Below are 10,650 nucleotides of genomic sequence, written 5' to 3' on the forward strand. Positions count from 1 at the left end.
CATTTTTGGGGGTGGTCCAATTTTTTTACCATTTTTGGGGGTGGTCCAATTTTTTTAAGTAAAAGAAAAGGCACTAAATTTGTTAGCTTGTTCATTTAGGTCAAGCCGCCCATTGGGCATTTGAAAAATGTGCAGGAGTGTGAACCATTCATTTTAAAATATAAATTAAGCCAAACTAATCTCAAATGTGCAGTTTGAATATTATACACTTATTTTTTATAGGGAGAGTATTTAAAGTTCTATACCACTCTATTCTACAAACAAAACATTTCATTAGGAATGAATTATCAAATAACTTTTATTACTTTAAAACAGTATTTAATATAACATATTCTTGAGTCATTTTTATGATTTAACTAATAAATGTTTATACTATGAAGATGACGGCATGCGTTTTTTTAATATGACAAGTTTAAACATAATATAATTTTTCTCAACATGTTTATACTCATAAATATGATTTTCAATAAATTTTAAAAAAAATACATATATAATTAATAAATAAAAAATAAGCTAAAGAAGGAAATGCCAACACATCAACAAAAAGTAAGGGTTAGCTTAGCTGTAAAACATTTTTTATTTTATATTTCTAAACTTTAAAAGAATTATTCAAAAAAAAAAAGTTACCTTTATTTTCTGTATTTTCAATAATTATATAGGAATAAAGAAAACAATGATAAAGTTGTAATCCAATTTTTTCTGCTCAAATTTAAAATTTTAAAAATTTTAAAAAAAATTAAATAAAAATAAAATGGACCTAAATGTTTTTAATTCCTTTGGAAGATTCTAAAGTTGAACTAATTTTTATCATAGTATATGCACATTAGTTGCTGTTAGGATCGGAGGAGTCTATCGGTAGGCGTGATACATTTGTGTGAATACCGACTTGACCCAAAAGTTTAAGCTTATTGGGTTTTGAACCCAACCATGTATATAAGCACCCATCATTCATTCAAATTTTTCAATGTGGGAAAATCTCACAAGTGAAATTCTTGATAATGTCCCCATCACTTGTGAGTTTTAACCACTCCCCCTTGAACGAAAATCATCTCTCTTATGGGAGTAAGCTCAATTTCCTAACAGTTGCTCAAGTGGACCTTACCACTGGAGCCTTACGTGCCTCGGATTGCATTGCACGTGCATCCGAACCAATCCTACCTCTAACGTCTTGATCATATTTGGATCCATCCCAAGCCTAGATGATCCTTATTGGCCTCAGTCATACACTTGGTCCTCCAACTGCTAGCACGTCAAGAGAATTAGCTTCACATTTCGACTTTTATGATGTCGTTGACCTAGAATTACGAACCGCCGGCTCTAATACCAACTATATTTGATTTTTCTCTAATTTTGTATTTGCTATATGTGAATGCATATTGTAGTAACCCGAAAAATAATAATAATAATACTAATTAATTAATTAAAAATTATTAAATTAATTAATATAATATACAAATAAAAGGGATAGTATGGAAAAAAAAAAAGATAATAACAATAATAATATATTAATTATTAAGTATTAATTAATTAATTAATTAAACAAATAAAATAGATAGTATTTGTAGTGATCCTTAAAAAAAATTTAAATTTAAATTAAATATTTTTAAAAAATAAAAAAATTATTAAATTAGTTAATTAAATAATTATTATTATTAATTAAATTATATAATATAATATATTAATATAATATTTTATGTTATATTAGGATAGGTATACATTATCTTCCGGAGAACGAAACTGAAGATAACGGAAGTTACACCCAAGACTTTCATGCTCTCCTCGTCTCTTCTCTCCTACTCTCCTCAATTTCATCTCAAATATTCAGTCGATCGAAAATCTGAAGATAATGTTGGGTTCCTATCACCGTCACCGACAATCCTACTCGAACGGATTTATCGTAGGAGTGGCGTAAACATATCTCTTGGAGTAAGGTCAATTTTCACTCTTACCTCAATTTTTCTTAAATCTTAAGCTCAATTAAAGAATGGAAATTACCAAGAGATTCGTGGGGAGATTCTCTACAATCTAGTCGGAGCGGGTTTTCGAATTGGAGCTCCGAGGCACTAATCTTAAATGGAGGTAAGTTTAATAATTTAGACTTTATTAAACTATTTAGGGTATTCAAAACTTAGGGAAATTTTAGGAAAAATTACTCTAAAAATTGTGATGAATAATGTAGTGAAATTTGAATTTCAGGGTTTCAGGAATTTTGAACATCATGGGGCGTAGACCGGGGTGTTAGCGAGCTTTTTAGGAATCAGGTATGGGGATTAAGTTAAGTCCGAATTTTATTAAATATGAAGTGATTAAATTGTTATATATTTATTTATTTACGTATTTAAGAATTTAAAGGTTATTTCGAAAACTAACCGTTCGAAGTGGATTTTACAAACTTAGGATATATAGTATGGTATTTTAAATAAAAACGAACAATGAAAAGTTTGGTTGTTTATATGGTTATGTTTAAATGTTGAAATTGTGTGGTTGATGATTATTTGGTAGGATTTATTATTTAACTAAATTTAAGACTGTTTGAAAATATTGAAACTGTTTGTGAAATACTGAAATTGTTGTGAAAAATACTGGAACTGCTTGAGAAAAATGCAGGATTTTGAAATAAAGACCAGTGGCCGGGTATTGTTTATTAGCAATCTTGGTCTTCAGTTAGTTACACAGCAGCAGCAGCGTACCAGCACGAAGCAACAGTATATCAGTTACAGTAGCAATAGTGTTTTCAATTCGTTGTTTTTTCAGTTAGTTTTATACATAACAGAAGCATATTTCAGTTATAAATAATGTTCTTTAGTTGTAAAATTCTGTTATTGTAATGTGTATATAAAGCTTTGTGTAAGCATTTTGATATATGAATAAAAAGATATTTTTTTCATTCGTTTTTTACATGGTATCAGAGCATTTCTAAATTTCTTCTGTATTCTTTGTATTTTTTTTTCTCTCAAAGCTCTGTTGCAGCTTCCATGGCATCTTCGTCTACCTCTACAAATTCATCCATAGTAGATGATTTTACTAATCCTTATTTCTTGCATCATGGGGATAATCCTGGCATTGCTCTTGTTACTACACCTTTCATTGAAACAAATTATCATACTTGGAGTCGTTCCATGATCACTTCCCTTCATGCTAAAAAAAAATTTTCATTCATTGATGGCTCTCTTCCACAACCAGATGTTAATGATCCTCTTCGATCTGTTTGGGGACAATGCAACTCAATGGTTGTCGCATGGATTACAAATTCATTATCAAAAGACATTGTCTCTAGTGTCTTGTTCTCTGACAATGCAAGAAGCATATGGCTAGATCTACAACAAAGGTTTTCAAGAAGCAGTGTTCCGCGTGTCTATTAGTTAAAGAAATCAATATCAGATCTTTCTCAAGGCCAACTATCAATCACTCAATATTACAGTCATCTGAAAACACTTTGGGATGAGCTTCAAACTTATCGTCCAGCTCCTCATTGTTCTTGCTCACCATCATGTTCGTGTTGAGCACTTCAGCAAATATTTGATCGTGAACAATTTGACTACACAATTCAATTTCTTATGGGATTAAATGATTCATTTTCAGCTATAAGAGGGCAATTATTAATAATGGATCCTCTTCCTACCATTAACAAAGCATTTTCTCTTCTTCTTTAAGATGAAGGTCAACATCAGCTTATAGCAGCTTCTACTCCAATTTTTGATTTTACTGCCATGGCTACAATCAAACAGAGGGCATTGATTATTTTGAAACCTTTGCTACAGTTTCTAAAATGGTTTCCATATGTTGCTTGCTAGCTATTGTTGCATCTAGAAATTGGTTTGTTCATCAACTTGATGTGAACAATGCATTCCTCCATGGTGACTTATCCGAGGAAGTTTACGTGAAATTACCACCTTCAAAGGGATACTGATTTGGTTTGCAGACTTCATAAAAGTCTTTACGGTTTAAAGCAAGCATCCAGGCAATGGTTTTCCAAGCTTGCTACGACTTTAATTGATTATGGATTTTATCGTCAAAATCTGATCATGTATTTTTACTCAGAAATCTACTACAGTTTTCACAGCTCTTTTGGTATACGTTGATTATATTATTCTTGCAAATTCTAGTATGTCATCCATCAATGGCATTAAACAATTTCTCCATTCAGTTTTCAAAATTAAAGACCTTGGATGCTTAAGATATTTCTTAGGCCTTGAAGTAGCTCATTCCTCTAAAGGATTTTTTCTTTGTCAAAGAAAATATATTTTGGAAATTTTACAGGACATTGGTTTTCTTGGCTCTAAATCTATATCATTTCCAATGACTCAATATCTCAATCTCTCTCGTTCTGAAGGTGTTTTGCTTCCAGATCCTTTACCATATTGTCATCTTGTTGCAAGGTTATTATATCTCACCATCACCGGACCTGATATTGCTTTCTCTGTTTAAGTGCTTACTCAGTTCATAGATACACCACGGCTACCCCATCTTCATGTAGCTCACCGTGTTCTTTGATATCTGAAATCATCTCCTGGTCAGTGTGATGCCCCAAAACTCGCCAAGTGGGGCTCGGGTGCCACGTGTTTCAATCACCTATATCTGATACCATAATTAACATACACGCAACGGAACATAAATAAATAACCTCAAATAAATACCAGAGTTCTATATAACAACCAAAAAACGAACACTACAACATCCAGATATCCATATCCACAACCAGTATTTAAAACATAACCCAATACAAATACATATGTATATATATACCAGTATCTCACAATACCCCAAAAAGAAACCACCAAATACAATCCTAACCTAGGCCTTCAAACCCGGTCTTCAGAAGAACCTGAAAAATTGTTAATCCACTAGGGTGAGACACTTCTCAGTAAAGGTGGAATAAATTATAACAGTGTGTGACAGCTGAGTTATAATATTTACATATCAAAATAAACTGCTTCTCACATAATATCAATAACAATTGAAAAAATGTACCATTAATAACTTCCCCGACATCTAATATCATACACACATTCAATATGCACAAGTACATAATTTTTATGCGGGCGAAAGTCCCCAAGGATAGGGAAGATTACCTGCCCATACAAGTAGCTTCCCTCTGTTCTGGTACTAAAACTACCTACCAGAGCACTTACCTTACTTAGTAAGCCCTCAGGTGAAGTATTACCTTGCCGCCAGTACACACATCTTTATTATTTTAAAGGCGAAAGTTTCCAAGGATTGGGATGTCTACCCACCCATACAAGTAGCATCCCTTTGTGCAGATACCAAGCAACTACCTAACAGAGCACTCGCCTTTCTCAAAAAGCCCCCGATGGTATGTTTACCTCGCCGCATGCACACACATGCATTCACAATATGCTATACCATTATTTTTATGCTATAATTGAATTCACATAAGCACAACACATGCGCACAGGAATCATGCATCTCATACTTTATCTTCCAATGTCCTCAGTACGTGGCCCACACAGAGCAATTGCGTACATGTCAGTACGTGGCCCACACAAGCACCTATGTACTTCCTATCTACACATGGCCCACACAGGCGCCATTATCCATATAGGATATAACGTGGCCCATACAGGCACCACTCCAACTTTCGCGACACATGGCCTACACAGGCACCACTATTCACCAATATCAAATCCCCATGACCTACCTATCATACATCAGTAGAACAAGCTCCATGACCTGCCAATGTCATATCATGATTTATATCTAGGCAATATAACAACCTCCTCATGCCAACGTTATATTGAGATGCATTCGAATAACCACACCAGTTAGTTCACACAGACGCATCAATACATTATCACATAGGTATCCAACATATCAATACATTCCCACATAGGAGTCAAACATAAAAATTCATTCATTATGTCATAAATTCATATTCAATTTATTAGAAAGAAATTGTTCTCATGCCACACGGTTTTAATATCATAAGCAATTATCCCCAAATATAACCTTAAACCAAAATCATCTTTTTTCTAGTAATCAGGCTATTCTGAAAATCATATAGATAAATAATAAATTTCATATGCTCGTAAATAACTAGTTCACCTTAATAAAATACTGATATAATTTTATTCTCCCTTACCTGATTCCCTGAACCATGCCTGCAGGGCTCCCAAGATTATACTCACAACGCTCACCCGAACTCTGATTCAATCAAATCAATCTCAATAAAATATTATTTTAACTTTTCCCCAATTACAATAATTAAATACCAATTAATTTCTAAATAACTCATTTATTCCAATTTTGAGGCTATTCCTACAACGATCCCACGAGAAATCCGTTCCACTAGATTTGTAGAGAATTATCCCTAAATTCTCGTGGTGGTGTTCGATTGTCAATTTGACTTAAAATTTAAGAAAAATTGAGGTAAGAATGAGAATTTACCTTACCCCAGGAGATATGCTCACGTTACTCCTACAACAAATCCACTTTAGTAGATATGTCGGTAGTGGAGAATGGAGTCTAGTGGTGTTTTCGAATTTTCAATTGGGCAAGAATCCACCGCGAAATCGTAAAAAGAAGAGTGGAGAGTGTGAGCAGAGATAATTTTTTTTTTCCCCTTCTTTTTCCTTTCTGTTCTACGCAGCATGAGAGGTTCTTTTTTTTTTTCCCCTTTCCTATTTTTGTTTTGTTCCAGGTGGTTCCAGGGGAAGCTAAACACTAAGCTTTTTTTTTTCTTTACTTCTTTCCTTTCCTACTTTGTTCAGAGACTTAAACACTAAGTCTTCCTTCTTCTTTTTTTTCTTTCCTTTAGCCCTTTATACTTTTATATATACTTATATATATATACACACAATTTATCCTTATATGTATTAAAGTGTATATATATATATATATATATATATATATATATATATATATACACACAATCATCAAATTTCCTAATTTAATTAATTTTCTTAATAATAATTAATTAATTAACAATAAATTTTTTTAATTAATTATTATTATTATTATTATTATTATTATTATTATTATTATTATTATTATTAGGTTGTTACATTCTCCCCTCCTTAAAAGAATTTCGTCCTCAAAATTCGCTAATCAATCCTTTTACAAAATTTTAAAATTACTTAATTATCATTATACCACAAATTCAGTACACTTCACAATTCTAGGTAAGCATATGAATTTAAAATAAAATCAACCTTTAATATAAAATCATATCTGCTCCTGCACCACGAGCAATATCGTTATCAGCCGGAACCATGGTATACACACGCGTCAGACCACCATGGCTCATTCCTCTGGTGCTGATCAGGAGCGGGTGCGTTGTTCGTCAATCCCTGACAATATCAGGCCATGTGGTCGTATCTACCGCACCGATAGCACTTAATGTTCCTGGCTAGGCATTCTCTCCAATGCATCAACTTATAACGAGCATAATAGGGAGGTGACGAATCGCTCTGACATCCTTGATTACCTCTATTAGATCTCTGTCCCCCAACATATTTGTCCCTCTTCCACGAGCCCTGTCTGGCATCATCAGAAAAACTAGGAGGCATAGGCCTTTTCCTATGCTCTGCCATCTCTGCACTCCTCTGTAGACTTAATTCTGCCACAGTGGCTCTATCCACCAGTTCTGAAAAGCTCTGCACCTTTCGGACTGCCACTTGCTCGTGAATTCTCGATTTCAATCCCCTCTCAAACCACCTCGCCTTCTGGAACTCATCTAGAACCATAAAAGGTGCAAAACAGGATAGCTCCATGAACTTCGCAGCGTACTGCTGCACAGTAAGTTGCCCCTGAGTCAGGTGGAAGATTTCCTCTGCCTTCGCAGCCCTGGTGGTGGCAGGGAAGTACCGATCGTAGAAAAGCCCCTTAAATCGACTCCAAGTCATATTTGTGGGTACTGCCCGCTGTTCCTCTAGTAGCTTTACTATTTGCCACCAGTGCTCGGCCTCCCCTGTTAACTTAAAGGTAGCGAAGAGAACCTTTTGTGCATCAGTGCAAGATAACACTACCAACATTTTCTCCATTTCTTGCACCGTGCTCTCCGCTAGGAGTGGGTCAACACCGCCCGCAAATGCAGAAGGTTTCAAGCGAGTAAATTGGTCAATCGAACAGCCCTGGTTCACAGGTGGGCAGTTCTATCCTTTAGAGTCTCGCCTAATTTCTTCCCGAACCTGTCGAACTAAACCCCGCAGTAGAGTGGAGGTATCGAACTCTCCCACACTAGTAGCTCCTACATCAATCTCCTCTCTAGCATCAACGTCCTTTCCCCTGGAATCCATCCTGTAGATAGGACAAAAGTGAATTTAGAACCTTCATATCACATTAGATACAGTTATAGAACAATGAATCAGTTTAACATTTAAATCCTCAATTAAAACATCAAACAACCAGCTTATCCCCAAATCAACCTAACTCTCAAGTTCTAATTCTGAGTTCCAATCTCTCTACCCAGAAACATCATCGTCAACGGATTTACCGTGGTTTTCTAAAACTGGCCGGATTCAGAAACTCACAGAAGTTCATCAAGGGATTTCTGCCTCTAACCTACGAAACAAAACTCAAAATATCCTATCAACATCCTAATCTACCCATTCCTATCCTTAACTTTATTCGTACCTATACTCTGGTATTAATCAATCCTAAAGTCTACAGAATCTATAACCTAATACTCTGATACAACAATGTGACACCCCGAAACCCGCCAAGTGGGGCTCAGGTGCCACGTGTTCCAATCACCTGTATCTGATACCATAATTAACATGCACGCAGCGGAACATTAATAAATAACCTCAAATAAATACCAGAGTTTTATATAACAACCCAAAAACGAACACTACAACATCCAGATATCCATATCCAAACCAGTACTTAAAACATAACCCAGTACAAATAAATCTGTATATATATACCAGTATCTCACAATAATTAAATTTATACCATTATTTTTATGTTATAATTAAATTTACATGCGCACAACACATCCGCACAGGAATCATGCATCTTATACTTCATCTTCCAATATCCTCAATACGTGGCCCACATAGAGCAACTGCGTACATGTTAGTACGTAGCCCACACAAGCACCCACGTACTTCTTATCTACACATGGCCCACACAAGCACCACTACTCACACAGGGTACATAACATGGCCCACACAGGTGCCACCATCCACACAGGATGCATAACATGGCCCACACATGCGCCATTATCCACATAGGATATAACGTGTCCCACACAGACACCACTCCAACTTTTGCGACACGTGGCCCACATAGGCACCACTATTCACCAGTATCCAATTCCCATAACCTACTCGTCGTACATCAGTAGAACAAGCTCCTCGACCTGCCAATGTCCTACCCCATATAAATGATAATATGACAAGCTCCTCGACTTGCCAACGTCATATCATGATTTATATTTAGACAATATAACAACTTCCTCATGCCAACGTTATATTGAGATGCATATGAATAACCACACCAGTTAGTTCACACAGACACATTAATACATTACCACACAAGTATCCAACATATCAATACATTCCCACACAAAAGTCAAACATAAAAATTCATTCATCATGTCATAATCATTCTAAAAAGCCACTCATGTAAGCTCAAATACCACAAAAATTCATATTCAATTTATTAGAAAGAAATTGCTCTCATGCCACACAATTTTAATATCATAAGCAATTATCCCCGAATATAACCTTCAACCAAAATCATCTTTTTTTCTAGTAATCAGGCTATTTTGAAAATCATATAGATAAATAATAAATTTCATATGCTCGTAAATAACTGGTTCACCTTAATAAAATACTGATATAATTTTATTCCCCCTTACCTGATTCCCTGAACCACGCCTGCAAGGCTCCCAAGATTATACCCGCAGCGCTCACCCGAACCCTGATTCAATCAAATCAACCCCAATAAAATATTATTTTAACCTTTCCCCAATTACAATAATTAAATACCAATTAATTTCTAAATAACCCATTTATTCCAGTTTTGGGGCTATTCCTACAACGATCCCACAAGAAATCCGCTTTGCTAGATTTGTAGAGAATCATCCCTAGATTTTCGTGGTGGTGTTCAATAGTCAATTTGGCTTAAAATTTAAGAAAAATTAAGGTAAGAATGAAAATTTGCCTTACCCTAGGAGATATGCCCACGTTGCTCCTACAACAAATCCACATTGGTAGATATGTTGGTGGCAGAGAATGGAGTCTAGTGATGTTTTCGAATTTTCAATTGGAAGAGAATCCGCCGCGGAATCGTAAAAAGAAGAGGAGTGGAGAGCGTGAGCTGAGAGAAATTTTTTTTTCCCTTCTTTTTCCTTTCTGTTCTATGCAGCGTGAGAGGTTCTTTTTTTTTTTTTCCTTTTCCTGTTTCTGTTTTGTTCCAGGTGGTTCCAGGGGAAGTTAAATACTAAGTTTTTTTTTTTTTTTTCTTTACTTCTTTCCTTTCCTACTTTGTTCAGAGACTTAAGCACTAAGTCTTCCTCTTATTTTTTTTTCTTTCCTTTAGCCCTTTATACTTTTATATATACTTATATATATACCCATAATCCTCAAATTTCCTAATTTAATTAAATTTCTTAATAATAATAAATTAATTAATAATAATTTTTTAATTAATTAATTATTATTATTTTTTAGGTTGTTACAGTCA

Source organism: Malania oleifera, chromosome 12 (assembly GCF_029873635.1).
Source record: "Malania oleifera isolate guangnan ecotype guangnan chromosome 12, ASM2987363v1, whole genome shotgun sequence".
Taxonomy (NCBI): domain Eukaryota; kingdom Viridiplantae; phylum Streptophyta; class Magnoliopsida; order Santalales; family Ximeniaceae; genus Malania; species Malania oleifera.